General features: G+C 35.5%; 1 protein-coding gene across 4 annotated transcripts in view; it reads right to left on the bottom strand.

The window, feature by feature from the left end:
- Positions 1-15972, bottom strand: part of METTL25 (methyltransferase like 25) — a 123602-nt gene that overhangs the window by 48760 nt on the left and 58870 nt on the right. The window lies entirely within an intron of this gene.

Below are 15972 nucleotides of genomic sequence, written 5' to 3'. Positions count from 1 at the left end.
GCAACTTGGTGATGTTAAAATTTCTGATGTAGAACTGTTAGTTCCACAGGGTTTTTGGAAAGGAAAAGAAAGCAATTTATATTTTAAATTAAGACCTGGAAAATTTTATTAAAAACAAAACCAGTGATAATTAAAAGCAAGTTGAGATAAACATAAATATTAATTTCTATTATATTATAAAAAGTAAAATAAAATAAAAACAAAAAGGTGCTTTATAAGGAAATGCAGTTGGGATAGATTCCAGTAAGTAAACTTCTGTACCGTGAGGGACCAGATGACTTTTGACTGAAAGAGAACAAGTTTAAATTTTACAATCATAGCCTATGAAAGATGTTACAATCATAGCCTATCCAGATGTTCAGGTATTAAATTAAAATTTATAATAGACCCTACTGATAATCAGATGGAAGATATGGACCATCCCCGCAGGAATACAAATTATAATACAAATAAACAACTCAACAGCAAAACAACTAATCCAATTAAAATGTAGCCGAAGGATCTGAATAGACATTTCTAAAAAGTTGGCATACAAATGGCCAACAGCTACATAAAAAAATGCTGAACATCACTAATCATCAGGTAAATGCAAATCATGTAGCCATATGAAAAACAACATGGAGGTTTCTCAAAAAAACAAAAACAGAACTACCATACATACAATCCAGAAATCCCATTACTGGATATTTGTCCACAGGAAAATAATCAATATCTCAAAAGGATATCTACAACCTCATCTTTATTGCAGCACTATTCACAGTAGCAAAGATATGAAATCATTCTAAGTATCTATCAACAGATGAATAGATACAGATAAGGAAAATGTGGTGTGTATATATACACAATAGAGTATTATTTGGTCAAAAAAATCCCCTGCATTTGCAGCAATATGGGTAGAAATGGAAGTCACTGTGTTAAGTGAAATAAGTGAGGCACAGAAAGGCAAATATCACACATTCTCACTCATATGTGAGAGCTAAAAATATTATCTCATGCAGATAGGGAGTAGAATGACAGTTACCTGAGGCTGGGAGGGGTATGTGTGTTGTGGGGAGAGGTAGATGAAGAGAGGTAGATTAATTGGTACAAACATACAATTGGACTGAAGAAATAAGTTTTAATATTCGATAACACAGTAAGGTGGCTATAGTTAACAAGAATATATTGTATATTTAAAAACAGCTAGAAGAGATCTGAAATGTTCCCAATACACAGAAATGATAAATGCTTGAGGTGGTGGATATCCTGAATACTCTGTCTTGATCATTACACAGTCTGTGCATTTATCAAAATATCACACATACCCTGTAAATATGTACAAATATTATATATCAATAAAAATGCCAGTATTTACACAGCACTTAACATCAAGACACTATTGTAAGTCCTTTAAATGTATTAACTAGCTTCAGTTCCTAGAACAATTCTGTGAAGTAGGTATACTATTATTCTCATGTTCCAGATAGGGAAACTGAGCGCAGACAGACAGCTTAAGTCAACTGCCTTACTTACAAATCTAGCACAAGGCAGAGCTGGAATTTAAACTCAGGCAATCTGACTCCAGAACTCATGCTCTTAACCACCAAGCTATATAAATGTATATTAACAAACAATTTTACTTACAATTGGATAGGACTCATAGAGCCATTGTAGCCTATCCAGGTCCTAGGGACTCTGGGCTACTTCTATTTCCAAGATGACTTCAAAGAGTGGTTTGGGTTTTATTGAAGCTTTTATGATTTAACTGAGACATGATTATTGCAAAGTGAAAGGGTTACGATAAGTATTTTTTTTTTCTGACAAATAAAAAGAGAAATACAGATCTCGCTGTAAAAAGTAAAGAGCTAGAGAGATGGGGTTGTGCTATTATATTCAAACTGGTTCATTACTAACCAATAAAACAGCTACTATTCCCTTTACCCATCCATTCTCTCCTTGTTCCTTGTAGTAACAGAGAACTCAACTGTTGAGATTAAAGGCTGCAAATCTCAGATTTCTATGCAACTACTAGGATAGCTACAAGACTGGGTTGTGGCCAATTGAATGTGGGCAGAAACCATATGTGTAAATTCCAGGTCATGTACTTAAAAGGGATGGGGGGGTGTATGTTCTTTCACCCACACTTTCTACCTCTACCTGCTTCATTTCTTTTCTGTCTGGAATGTGTTCATGGTACCAAGTGAACTAAGACCATGAAAACAAGAGCAGTAGAGAGTAGAGCAACAAAATAGAAAACCCTTTGGTTCCTATAAGACTTTTTTGTACAGAGCTTCTAGAGCAGCTGTACTTGTTGACCTCTGGATTGAAATATAAATGTCCCTGTGTCTTTTTTAAGTCACTGTTACTTTGGTCCTAAAACTATTTTACATTTAAATCTTCATCTTAATGCTTGTCAAACTTTTTATAGCTCAGCACTCTTGGAATATAGCAAAATTTGTATGTCACACTAGAATAAACAGATGACGATGATGTGGTCACAGGCAAACCCCAGGGAACAAGGGAAACAATACCTCAGGCATACCCATAAAACATCCATGGCACAGTAGTTAAATAACTCTGTTCTAATTAACACAGAAGTCTTTTTCTGAGGGTGTGCTATTTGAGAAGAGATTTAAACCTAATAAAGAAGCATGACATAAGGATGAGAGGAAGATTTAATGAAATATGAAACAAAAATTTAAAAACTGAGCTTCCAGTAGGATATACTCTCCAAAACCAAAATAGAGAATATCTTACAACTTAAAATAAGTGACTAGCAATTTTTAAACTTCTTCTAATATCCTAACCAAATACCTACAAACAGATTTGTAACACTGGAAGAAAAAGAGATGAAAGTCAACATGGTGCAGAATATGAAAAGAATCCAAAAAACAATTGATTTGTAATGAAAGGTATAATTATTGGATTATCACTGCTCTGCAATTTACCTTAGGCTGCCAGGAAAAAAGCTTGTTCCTGAAAATAGGCAGAGAGGTCTTCCCTCAGTGACAATCTAAAGAAAACTTGGACTGGAAAAAATATTACTTAACATTAGATTGAAAGGGGTACAGCACATATGAAAAATACACTACACCAGAAAGGGTATATTATTAGAAGGAAAAATCTAATATAAGAAACCCATAGCCAAGTATACTCCCAAATTCTTGACTCACAGAAACTATAAGAGATACTAAATAATTATTGTGGCTATAAGCCATTGAGTTTTGGGGTGGTTTTTTACACAGCATTAGATAACACACATAGTCTACAATTAGCAATGAGAAGTAAGGAGGTTTACTCCATACAAGGAATGTGGGGGAAAAAATCCACTGCTTGAGGAGTACGGGCAGTGTGCCTCGTTACAGCTAGGTTTTGATCAGTTACGAAAATAAATATATATATAGGCAATTTTCATAATGACTGACTGTGAATTCCAGAAAATGGGACACTTAGTCAAAACCAAGGGCTTATGGAGATACCTGTGATTAGGGTTCTAGAAATAAGAAACGAGCTGTGAGTCCTTGGGCTCTGGTGGTAGCTAATATGAATAGGGATAAAAGACACGATGGGATTAGTCCTCAGAGTTCTAGAGACAAAGTGGTGAAGCTGTAAGTGTTGTGGTAGAGGGAAGATGGCGTGAAAATTTTTCCATGGGAACAGAGTTCTAGGCTTCCCAATTGACTTCTGAAGGGAAGATATAGACAGAGAAATAGGATTCCTGGGATCTCCCTTGTCTCCAGGTGATACAGATGGAAGCCAGCAAGGGAGCCATCACACATGGAGCCCATGGGGCTGTCACTGGAGAAGTGGAGCATAATAAAAGATGATCTTACTTGGAGCATAATAAAAGATGATCTTACTTCAAATATGTTTCCTGACTTGTACTGATGAAGATTATGCAGATTATGAAGGAGGGTTATGGTCTTCCTTAGAATTCATAAAGCTACTATTTACTACAACAAAGGCTGACAGAGGATACTCAACCTGTGTGTAAGAGAGCTCCCTCTTAAATATTTAACAACGTATGAAGGACAGAAGGGCAGTCTTACTTGATGGACCTGGATCCCTGAATTCCTATCCAAAAAACCTAGGAACTTTAAGATACGAGTGCAGTTTACACGAACTGCCAGCCTTGGCTCAAAGCTATATGAAAACACATCACTCCTCTGGACACCACGCGGTTACATAACCATCTTGAAGTTTTCTGAATCTGCGTTTAACAGTTTCCTCTGTGGTTGAGATCACAGTGGCCTCACACCTTTGCTCTTTATCTAATGGAGTTAAGTGCAAACAACTGATAAGAAGGCAGCAAACCCTCAAAGTCAAACAAAGCCTTTTATGTAGATCTTCAATATTATCTTCAGAATTTGGTTCATTAGTTTCATTCTGACTGCAGTGAAGACTGAAGTTCCCTCATATGACCTGAATCAAAGTTATAGTTCACCATTTCTACCCTTGTATGTCAGTCTTCTCTTTGTGCTCATATACCCATATTCAAATCTAATCAAACTGAGCATTAATCACCCTTTATCAGTGAATCAAATTGCTTTCCCCTAGCCTCACTTCCATAATTGTGGAATAGATGAAGTCTCTTGTTTGCTATCTTATTAGTATTTCTTGCAAGCTTTAGAAACAATAATCTCTTAAATTTAGAGATTGTACTAGTTATTCCTTCTTGTGTTAATATCATTATCCACCTAATTAAACAAGCTTGAACTTTAGAACCATTTTCCATTATGCTAAGTTCTTATATATATATCCTCTTAATTATACTTCTTTTTCATATTCAGTCTTCATTAGCTACTAACTTGGTAATGAATACCTACTCATTAAATCTTTTGTCGCTTTGTTTTGGTCTTCCTGCCCATCCTTTATACTAAGAGCAATAGTATCTTTCTAAAACATACACATTAACCATGTCAACAGCAGCTTTTGTTTTCCTCAACAGTGTAATCTATGAGAACAAATCCAATGGATTAAAAAACACTCACTGTAGATTTTCGGAAACTTTTGATACCCCATTCCTTAAACAATCTCTTCATCTGTCTTCCATAATACCATTCTCTCTTATTTGTAGCCTTAATTCTCTTTATACTCCCTTGCTGACTCATTATTTTCTATCTGCCTATGAAATGTTTCTGTGGTTTAGTCTTGCCACTCCCCACATCCCTTTAATACTTTATTTGAACAAAGGCTCACAAACTGAAATGCCTGCAGTGGTTAAACACATGTATAAAGTGGTAGGTAGGATCTAATAGGTATAAAGCTATTTGTATGGTAACCAAGTATCACATCTGCTGGGTCCTACTGCTTTTTAAAGCACAAGGTGGGCATAATAAAGCTGACCAAATTGCCCAAAATTAGTTTGTGAGCACCCTCTGTCAGTGATAGCCAATTTCTAACCCTTGCACTACGCATACTCTTCCCCTTACTATACTCTTTCTCTAGGATATCTTATCTATACCACAGTACACAACAATAATTCTTGTATTAGTTTTCTCAGGCTGCAGTAACAAATTAACCACAAACTGGGTGGCTTAAGACAACAGAAATTTATTCTCCACAAATCTGGATGCCAGGAGTCCAAAATCAAGCTGTTGGCTAGGCCACAGACCCTCTGAAGGCTCTGGGAAAGAATACTTCATTGTTTCTTCCATTACCAGTTTCTGGTGATTATTAGTAATCCTTGTCATTTTCTACCTGTCTTTACGTGGCAGTTTTTTCTGTGTCTCTCTGTGTGCACTCTCCTAGGATTTAGGGCCCACCCGATCCAGTATGATGACTCCATCTTAACTAATTAAATTTGCAAAGACCCAGTTTTCAAATAAGGTCATATTCTGAAGTTCTTCATGAACATGACTTTTTGGGAGACATTAATCAACCCACTACCATTCCTAAATTATATCTGGAATCCTATACTCTTCTGTGAGATCTAGTTTTGAATTATCAATATCCTAACCACCATTTCCAAATGGATATTTCATTGGCACCTTAAAATCAACATGTCTAAAATTAAACTAACTTCAAAATACAAATCTAGATCTTATGAAGTTTCAGAATTTAATAACCGGCACTAATATTTATTCATTTACACAAGTCAAAACATTCAGGAAACATCTTTGACACTTTCTCATTCAGTTTGTTTTAGAAATTCCTATTTATTTATCTCCTAAATTTTCCTTAAATCTAAAAATTCTTTATTTCCACCATCCTAAACTACCTGGATTGGTACAACAGTCTCTTGATTGGTGTGCCAGTATCCACTCTTGCTCCCTTTTATTCCAATCTCAATTCTGCAACCATGATGATCTTTTAAAATTTAAACCTCATCAGGGATGGGCATGGTGGCTCATGCCTTTAATTCCAGCACTTTGGGAGGCCAAGGTGGGCGGATCACCTGAGGTCAGGAGTTTGAGACCAGCCTGGACAACATGGCGAAACCCCGTCTCTACTAAAAATCCAAAAATTAGCCAGGCATGGTGATGGCTGCCTGTAATCCCAGCTACTCGGGAGGCTGAGGCAGGAGAATCGCTCAAACCTGGGAGGCGGAGGTTTTACTGAGCCGAGATTGCACCACTGCACTCCAGCCTGGGTGACAGAATGAGACTCCATCTCCAAAAAAAAAAAAAAAAAAAAAAAAAAAAAAAAATCAAACCTCACCAGTTCACTTTCCTGTTTAACAAATCCTTCTTCTCCTTAAAAAAATCCCTTTTCTCCTTTTAATATTAAGACCCCAATCCTTAGTATGACTGACAAAATCCTACATGATCTGCTTGTGCCTACTTTGCTAGCTTCATTTCACAATTCATTTGCTGTTTCAACTTTTTACAATTTGGATTTTTAATCTTATGTATATTTATTGAGTACTTAACATGGGCCAGTCACTCAAATAATGGCTAAAAATTCTTTAGTTTCAATGAACAATTCATACCTGATATGTATTTTTCCCCTCCCTTTCTTTTCTTAAAACGGCTTTATTGAGGTATGGCTGACATATAAAAAGCTGTAGATATGTAATGTATACAACTTTTTGTGTTCAGAAATAAGTCAACACCTGTAAAGCCATCAAGCCATCATCATTAGCAATGCCAAAAATGTATTCATTACCTTTAAAAGTTGTCTCCTTCCTGTTTTTTTCTCCATTTGTGGTAAAGGAACTTAATATAAGACATACCCTTTTAGCAATTTTTTAGTATACAATACAGTACCGTGAATCATAGGCCCTATATTATACATACAATATATCTCCAAATTTTATTTTGTATAATCAAAACTTTGTATGCTTTGATCAATACTTCCCTGTTTCTCTCCCACCCAGCCCCTGCTCTTGCTTCTGTGTTTGACTGGTTTAGATTTCACATACAAGTGAGATCATGCAGTATTTTTCTCTGCCTGGCTTATTTCACTTAAGATAATTTTCTACAGGTCCATCCATATTGTAGAAAATGGCAGGACTTGCTTCTTTTTAAAGGCTAATATTCCATTGTATGTGTGTACCACATTTTCTTTATCCATTTATTCATTAATGGAGATGAAATTATTCCATATCTTAGGTTACTGTGAATAATGCTGTCATACATACAGGAGTACAGATATCTCTTTGAGATCCCGATTTCAATTCCTTTAGATACATACTCAAAAGTCAGAAGAATGCTGAATCAAATGGTAATTCTACTTTTAATTTTCTGAGGAACTTCTATATCATTATCCATGGCAACTGCACCAATTTACATTCCTTCCAACAATGTAACAGGGTTCCCTTTATATCCTTGTCAAGACTTGTTGTCCTGTGGGGTTTTCTTTTATAACAGTCATTTTAACAGGTGATATTTCATTGTGGTTTTAATTTGCCTTTCCCTGATGATCAGTAATGTTGACCACTTTTCCATATACTTGTTAGCTGTCTGTACATCTTCTTTAAAGCAGTGTTGAACGTATGGGGTTCTGGGTGGCCAGCCACATTGTTCAGTATCATATCAAAAGAACTTTAAAAGCAGCTCCTTATGGACAAGATACTTCATGACTTCATATACAGCATTGATGAAATCAATCCAGAAAAAGGATTCTTGTCCAGGCCTCCATGTTGTACAACTAAAAAGGAGCCAACTGAGGTTTATCTTTTCCCTTTAAGGCCTAGGAGTTAGTAGTTTTAGAGATAAGGACATTTCTGATGATAAACTTGATTGAATTTGCACAAAACAGTAGACTTAGCCTATCGCTTCCTGCCTTCAATCCTGGTGCTTGCTTCTCTTCCTTATTAATAAGTGTTCTTTGCAGCAGTTATTTTTATCCAGAATGGGGCATTTTTATCTGCATTGAAAATTTATTCAGGAAGATACCCTTACATTCCAATAATTTTCTTAATGGCATCTGGGAATTTGTCTGCTGCCTCTTGATCAGCATCTGCTGCTTCTCCTATTATCTTGACAATTTGTTTTAAGCCAAATCTCTTTCTGAAATAATCACACCATCCTTGTTGACATTACATTCTCCAGCTTTAAATCTTTTACTGAGGTAGATTTAGATCCTTTTGCTTTAACTTGTCATAAAATGACTTCACTTTTTCTCAAATCAAATTAATGTTTATAGATAGGCTTTTCTTTTCGCAATCACGTACCCACATAAAACTGCATTTTCAAAAACCTTGCACAAGAAGTGTTTAACCATCTCTTCCAAAGTTCCCCTCTGATCTGCGCTATCCATCTTCCATCTGGATTCCAGCAATAGTTCCCTAAGAAATTTCCCTGCTTTTTGTCACAACACTGTTTTAGCCATGCTGGTCTTTGTTCTTTCTTGAAAGGGCCAACAGGTTCCTGTCTTAGGGTATCTTACTTGCTGCTCCCTCTTTCTGGAACACTGTGTCTCCAAGATAGCTGCATGGCTTGCTCCCTCATCCTTCAACTGTCTGCTCAACGTCATCTTAACAACAAAGCTTCTCCTGGCTACCCTATATAAAACAGCATGCCTCCAAACTCACATTACTTTATTTTTCTCCATAGTATTTATCACCATCTGATGTACTAGATATCTATCTGCTTGTTGCTCTGCAGTCTCTACCTACTAGGAGGTAAATGACATGGGTGCAGGGACTTTTTTTCCACTTCTCATTCAAAAGTATCTGGCACGTTGTAGACACTCAATAAATATTTTTGAAAGAATATATAAATGTATGAATGAATGAAAAGGATTCAGTTTGAATCCTTTTGTTAGAAAAGAGGTACTTGTACATGTACACATTTGTATATGTACATGCATAGCAAGAAACATGTGAAGGGAGTGTCACATGTGATGCCAAACAAACTTTTACTTTTTAACATCTATGTTTGCATACTTTCAAACTCGTTTTATAATGTGAATATATTTATTACTTATGTTGAAAGGTAAATATAGAAGTAAATGTTTTTTAATATTTTGAGTTCATTCATAGTTCAAAGTCCTTTATTAAAGCTTCCTTTTTGTGTGTCACATGCATCTATGTCACTTTTATAATGCTTTGAAACAATAAAGTAAAATTTAGGTTGATAGGCATCTTACAATCTCCCACAAAACATAGTGGTTTTTTTTAGAAAAAAAAAAAGGTCAAGTATTTGTCATTTACCAGCCATTTTACCTTGATTTTAAACTTAAGTCTCTGTTCCATGTTATTCTCTTTAAGGACTGACAAAGACTCCTTAGGTTTCCTGAAAAATATCCTTCAAGGGTATCTGAAGAATTGCCATGTAGATTGACACATTCTCAAGTAAAGATGACTTCTCAGTTTAGTTGCAAGTTTAGAAACTCATTTCCCACCTTACAATTTTATAGTTTTATAATTAGCATCAGTTATAGGAGAATTCTATAAAATTTTCTTGATTTTCATTTCAGGTTTTAAAGTAAGGCCAAGTATATATGATATTCAAAATATTGCCAAAGGATAAAAGGTGTATTAAACATTATATTGAACTATTAAGATCTGTGAAGTACTTACATGTTACTGGTTTCTAAAATATATTAAAACTAAGAGGATAGGCCTGGCATGGTGCTCACACCTGTAATCCCAACATTAAGGGAGGCAGAGGTGGGCAGAGTGCTTGAGTCCATGAGTTCAAGACCAGCATAAGCAACATGGTGAAACCCTGTCTTGATGACAACAAACAAACAAACAAAACCCAAAAAAAAAGCCAAGAATTGGCCAGGTGTGGTGTCACGCACCAGTAGTCCCAACTAGTTGGGAAGCTGGGGAGGGAGGATTGCCTGAGCCCAGGTCGAGGTTACTGTGTGCCATGATCATGATACCGCACTCCAGCCTGGACAACAGAGTGAGACCCTGTCTCAAACAACAAAACGACAACAGCAACAACAAAAACAAACCCTAAATGATAAGTATAATTAATTATTTAAACCAGACCTACTCTTCGGCATTAATAAAATAATGAAGAATAAACTTAAAATAGTATAACCATAAGAATAATAATATAGAAGGCAATTCAAAAGCAGGCAAGTTCTAGAAATTGCTCTGCTCTTAAATGATCAGAAAAAATGTGGGTGTAAAAAGTAACTTAAAAAGATAATGTTTATGTGCAGTTGTCAACAATGATTCAAGTTGTAAAGGCGATACTTAAAGATTCTAGAATTCAAGACATTTAAAGAAAATCACAGCACAATGATTATATGTTCATGGCAATTAACTAATTCATTCCATAAATATGGACTGAGCCCCTATGGTTCCTTTCTTTTAGCCTTCACCAGACGGTACCTTCAATTTAAATCACTGAGATATAGACTCTATGTATGAAGTTTTGTTTCCCAGAAAATACAAATGGAGAGAGTTGGTAATAGTAAAATGGTAACGATTATAATAAAATGATTAAATTTATTATCTCTGATTTGTTTCCTACTGGGCCATGCCGAGTGTGAGGGTTAATTTCATGTGTCAACTTGATTGAGCCATGGGATGCCCAGATATCTGGTTAAACATTATTTCTGGATGGCCCATGAGGGAGTTTTGGGAAGAAATGAGTGTTTGAATTGGTGGTCTGAATAAAGCAGACTGCCCTCCCTAATATGGGTAGGTATCATCAAACCCATTGAGAGTCTGAGTAGGGCAAAAAGTTAGGGAAAGGCTGAATTCTCTCCCTCACTACCTCACTGCACAAGCTGAGACATCTGTCTTCTCTTGCTTTTGGACTGGGACTTACACCATCGGCATTCCTGATTCTCAGGCGTTTAGTCTCACATAGGAATGTACACCACTGGCTTTCCTGGGTCTCCAGCCTGTAGAGAGCATATTGTGGAACTTGTCAGCCTCCATAATTGTGTCATCCCATTCTTAATAAATCTAATTACATGTGTGTGTATGAGCACCCTGGCTAATACACCAGGTATACATAACCCGATTTACAATATCCTTTTTTTCTACTTTTCATCTCCACTGCTAATTCCATTATATGATCAATGTAGCAGTATTTCACTTATCCTTTGGTTAAAAATGCAGGCTGGAAATGTAATCTCAAGGTATATGTATATAAAGTGTGATGTATATAAAAAAGAAAATAAACACCCAGTTTTAAAAGACATGTATATTACTTTAAAGGTATCATATCTGCATTAAAACATTTATTATTAATGAATCAGTCCAGATACAACTGTCCTGGTATTTTTATGCATGACTATACAACGGCAAAACCCGGGTGCTGAGAGAAAACATTGTGTTGGTTTGGCAAACACTGTGATAGCAGCTTCCCAGTGGAGTTTCTCATTGTGTATGACAGGTTCCCTCTGCTGTAAAACTCTATACTTGATAAAATAATTTATAATGAGACACATATGGAACACCTCAGATAATTTTTATACTAATATTACAGATGATGTTGTAACTTCATACCAATAAAAATTTTACACATTGTGTCAGATGGATGATAATGAAGAAAATTTAGACAACTTTCTGGTAATTTATTTACCCCAGGAAAAAGAAATGAGAACATTACAGCAAAATATTTTTCAAGGTTATTTGCTCTACAGCATCAAAATCTAGATTCATATATAAAATGAGTAGATTGTAATCTAGTTTTTGTAAAACCTGTTTTATATTAATTTGACTGTCAACTCTCTGACAAGAATTTCTGTCAACTTTGCTTTCATATTACTTTATATACAAAGTATAAACTCTTCCTCTTTACTACTTCTTTTAAGTGGACATACTCAATTTCTATTTTGGATTTAAACACTTTCTTGGCTTCTTTTACTTACCATGAACACAAGGAGAACTTTTTTATGCTGAATAAATCCAATCTGCCTGAGCTTCAAAAACCACTTTCTATTAATCACAAAAAATAACGAGGTGCAAATTAAAGAAAGAAATAAGCAAAATACATTAAAGTTCCATTTCTAACTACTTATAGGCAGCAAGAAGATGCCCCATGGCAAAAATAAAATCATTGCCAGTATTCTAGAAAACATACAGCTGACGGAAGATCATATACAGCTGTCAGAGTGAGGTAATTGTGCACAGAATGCCAAGTACATCTAGAAATCTCTGTATTCATCCCATATTAATTGGCAAGAATGTTTCTGAGACATAGGTCCAGCTGAACAGTGAGGAGTAATGTGATATTGTAACAAAAGCTTATAAACAGCTGAATCTACAAGGCTGGTAGTAAAGTCTACTCATCTGCTATATGGTTGCAAAGAACAATACCTACACTAGTCACACCAGAAACTTAATTCAAGCTGAGATAGATCCTGATAGTTCCTCACTGAATTACTGAACAAACTAATACACTATTAATATCAATATAGTTAAGAAAATAAATATATATACATTTGCTATGAATTATTGCTAGTTTTACTTCTTAAAACCCAAACATACAAAACTGGGAGAAACAACATTTATGACCATTATTATACAGGTATAAAAGTAAAAGTAAAATTTTCAAAAATGTCTTATTATCATCCAAATGCAGGCCGGGCGCGGTGGCTCAAGCCTGTAATCCCAGCACTTTGGGAGGCCGAGACGGGCGGATCACGAGGTCAGGAGATCAAGACCATCCTGGCTAACCCGGTGAAACCCCGTCTCTACTAAAAAAATACAAAAATCTAGCCGGGCGAGGTGGCGGGCGCCTGTAGTCCCAGCTACTTGGGAGTCTCGAGGCAGGAGAATGGCGTGAACCCGGGAGGCGGAGCTTGCAGTGAGCTGAGATCCGGCCACTGCACTCCAGCCTGGGCGGCAGAGCGAGACTCCGCCTCAAAAAAAAAAAAAAAAAAAAAAAAAATCATCCAAATGCAGACTAGTAGCAGGAAAGTATTTATTTATGCAAATCCAATATAATTAAGAAAAAAAATACTAAAAATAAATGTCTTGATAAATACAAATAATGTTAAATTTAAATAATATGCATGTTTTGGAAAGCTACATTCAAATAATAGAATGATATCATTAGAGCCAGAAGGGACAGATCGTCTAATTTAACCCCTCTCTTGCTACACTAATTTATAGATGATCCACAAAAGCTAACTGATTCACCCAGGTCACAATATTAGAGAGACAGAGGAGAATGCTAGTCAGTCAAAACATGTTTTCTTCTAGGCAGTGTTTCTGCACTCCCTTGGACATCTAGAAATCACTCTCTCTATGATTGGCATGTAACTTATGCATAACTCTAATACAGTACCTATCAAACTATATTACAATTTTCTTATCGGTAAAAAAACCCCTATTTATTACATTAGATATTACTTTAAAAAGTTTCATTTAGATATCCTCGGTATCTAGCAAAGTGGGCAGTGGATGCATACTTAGTTTGCCGAATATCTCCTAAATTTCAGCATATTCTATGTTGAATATTTGTTGATATTTATGGCCCAATGTTGTTGTTACTAAATTGGCTCTTATGTTCTCATAATTTCAAAGTCTTCATTTTAGTTTCATGGTTTAAATTAGGAGTTGCTAAAAAAAGATCCATGCCTTAATCTCCAGATTCTTGACAAAATACTAATGATTTATAGGAAGGCCGAAAGAGAGTAATTGAAAAGAATTAATTTAAAATGTAATTATTCTGGAGATGTCTCATCAAATATGTTTGTTTCTTCTTTAGGTTTGACCAGTGCTGAATCAGCGCTTTTTTTTTTAATCATTTATAATTTTATTTCATATGTTATTCCTTTATTGACTGCTTGCTATATACCCCATTTTATGGCAAATACTAGGAATGAAAGAAAAACATTAAAGAAACATGTTCCACCTTTGCCCCAAAACTTGGTTCCTCCTTAGCGTTTCCTATCATACACGTCGTTCTGTCACTCACTCAGCTGCTCAAAACAGAAACCTGATAATGATCCTTGATAACCCCTTTTCCTTTATCTCCTTTAAACAATCCTAAATGCTTCTTGAATTTTTCAAATTTACTCTCTTCCTACTACTGGTACCCTTATTTTTGTTCCCACCTTTGTGGTTTCAAATCATGAAATTATTAAAGCTCAATTTTGCTATGGCACACAAATACCCTCAGGAACTTCAGTGTTTCCATTATCTTTGAGGACTTCAGCACTCTTCTATATATTGACTGGATATATATTTCCATCATTTCAATGCTTCTAGGAAAAATCAATTGTATTCAGGATTTTTAGTTGAATAAAATAGGAGGGTCAGCCAAGATATCTAGCCACATGTATCTTAGGATTTAGTTGGGATTTTCTAAGATTTTAGCTCATATTTAATAGATTTTAATCTGTTGAAATTTCAAGAGCCTGAATTTAAGAAGTAGTTCCCTAAAAGGATTTGAATTTGCTTATGCATGAGATAGACTGAAGACTGCTTTGTCTCAGTCAAGGGTATGGCTTAGTATAGATATTTCAGGATCAGCTTCCCCATTAGTTGGGGACCATTATTAGTCTTTAGATGTCAATGAGACCAGCATTTATCTCAGAACAACACTATCTATCACTTTATGGCTCATAGTTCCCTCCTTTGGTCTCAACTCCTCTTCCTCCCTCTGCCCATTCTCTCCTTTTAAACATTTTGTTTGTAATTTTTCTTGATCCATAGAGATTTCCCTTATTTTTTGTGGACTCAGCAATGCCTAAAAAATTACATGTTCTAATTTAGCCAGTATCTAGCTGAACTGTAGCAGGAGGAACCCTCAGAAAAATCTCATCTCTCACACTGCTGGAAATGGAAGTCAAATTCATGCTGTTTTGAAAAGAGAAATGATGCTTTATTCCTCAATATCCTCCAAACTTCCAGCATTAAAAGCCCACAGCAGTAAACAGCCTTGTTTAAGAAAATACATATTGTATGAGATAGAAAATATTGTCAGATCTTTACTGAAAAGATAGCAATTGTTTGCACTGTTGCAATGATAGGATTAATTCATTGCCATTAACGGGACTAAGACATTAGTCATACATTTCTCTATGATATAATACATGATTTAGTGCTGATATTAACTGGTTAATGTTATGTTAGCAGTTTTAGTATCATATATAGAATATCTGAGAAATCTGGAAATGTAAGATAAGCTTATTTAAACAGTATGTTATATATTCAAACAATGTGCTCAACACGTTTTTCTTCAACCTCTAGACACCTTTTCAGATGAAGTACCTCTAAATTTAAAGCAAAGGAACAATTTTTAAACCTCAACAACAGTAAAGATAATTATCTACATATGTAGATATGTAGCCTCCTCCCTCACAATTCCTAGAGATGATACAACTTGAGAAACAGTCTATACTAGGATAGGTATCATGCACCCTTGACAAATTTGTTTGACACAGAAATGGCAGCATCAGATTAAAAGACACCATTAAAAGATGATTTGTGACCCTCTACTGTGTGTGTGTGTGTGTTTTTTTTTTTTTTTTTTTTAAAGTAAATGGAGGAATCTATGGGAGAATCACCTCATTAACCCATATCATATTAAGGCTGGGGGTAAACATGAAGCTAAGCCTGAAGGCTTTCGAGGGTTACACTACTGATATTTGACTGTGCAAATGTGGAGTGCACTAACAATACTA

This window comes from Chlorocebus sabaeus, chromosome 11 (assembly GCF_047675955.1).
Source record: "Chlorocebus sabaeus isolate Y175 chromosome 11, mChlSab1.0.hap1, whole genome shotgun sequence".
Lineage (NCBI taxonomy): Eukaryota > Metazoa > Chordata > Mammalia > Primates > Cercopithecidae > Chlorocebus > Chlorocebus sabaeus.
Note: the sequence above shows the minus strand (reverse complement) of the source record. Positions and strands in the feature narration are given on the sequence as shown.